Raw genomic sequence first — 800 nt, 5'->3', positions numbered from 1 at the left:
AGACATGACTCTGTCCTCCGAAGGAAACCCCAGCACTTTACCCGATGTACGTCCATTTCCAATTCAGGTTGTTTTGCACTGGGACTCCGATGGACGGACACACACACACACACACACACACACACACGAGGGCGTCTCACCGATATATATCGCTGTCTGTTGATTTCGTAACTTGTGTGTGTGCTGACATAACACTACATGAAGGACAAGCGGTGAAGGTTTTGTTTGACTTTATCCGTGTGCCGTGGCAGAAATAACGTGTCCGATGCAGAACACTGGACTGGATGAAAAAGGGGCGTGTTTATGAATTCTGACATCATGTCATGTGACGTGTGTATTCTGTGTAAATACTGTGAGCGTTTGTCCGTCGCTCCACACTAATGAAGGGATTGGCTAATGAATGAACCTACGCAGCGTCTTTGTGTGTGTGTGTGTGTGTGTGTGTGTGACTCTAGCCTTGCCACTCTCGTGATCTCCTGTGTGTTAATAACGGTGTAGGCAGAGCGAGAGTTCACACACACACACTCACGCTCGTGCGGAGCTACTGTAGCCGACGTCTGCTTGCGCTCACACACTCGTGTAATATAGTTGACGGCCGGTTTTATATGTTGGTTTCCTGTAAAGCTCTAGTCTTTTTTTTTAATTTTAATTTTATTTTTGTAGATATGACAAACAAAAGGATGTGTAAATTATTTTCTCTCCCTCTTTTTGAAAACGGCGAGATTGTTAGATGCACAGAAGGAAAACGAAAACTCATGTTAAACTCATTTGTTTTGTGAAATTAAACATGTTTAAAAAGA

At 43.5% G+C, this 800-nt stretch overlaps 1 protein-coding gene across 4 annotated transcripts in view; it reads left to right on the top strand.

Annotated features, from left to right (window-relative positions):
• Positions 1 to 800, top strand: part of arhgef11 (Rho guanine nucleotide exchange factor (GEF) 11) — a 57,555-nt gene extending 56,755 nt beyond the window's left edge. For all 4 annotated transcript variants that reach the window (XM_067447571.1, XM_067447572.1, XM_067447569.1 and 1 more), the window contains one exon: positions 1 to 800. This exon is cut by the window's left edge and continues 384 nt beyond it. The gene's annotated coding sequence lies outside the window, so the exon portion shown is untranslated.

This window comes from Pseudorasbora parva, chromosome 1 (genome assembly GCF_024679245.1).
Source record: "Pseudorasbora parva isolate DD20220531a chromosome 1, ASM2467924v1, whole genome shotgun sequence".
Lineage (NCBI taxonomy): Eukaryota > Metazoa > Chordata > Actinopteri > Cypriniformes > Gobionidae > Pseudorasbora > Pseudorasbora parva.
This window is presented reverse-complemented; position numbering and strand designations above follow the sequence as displayed.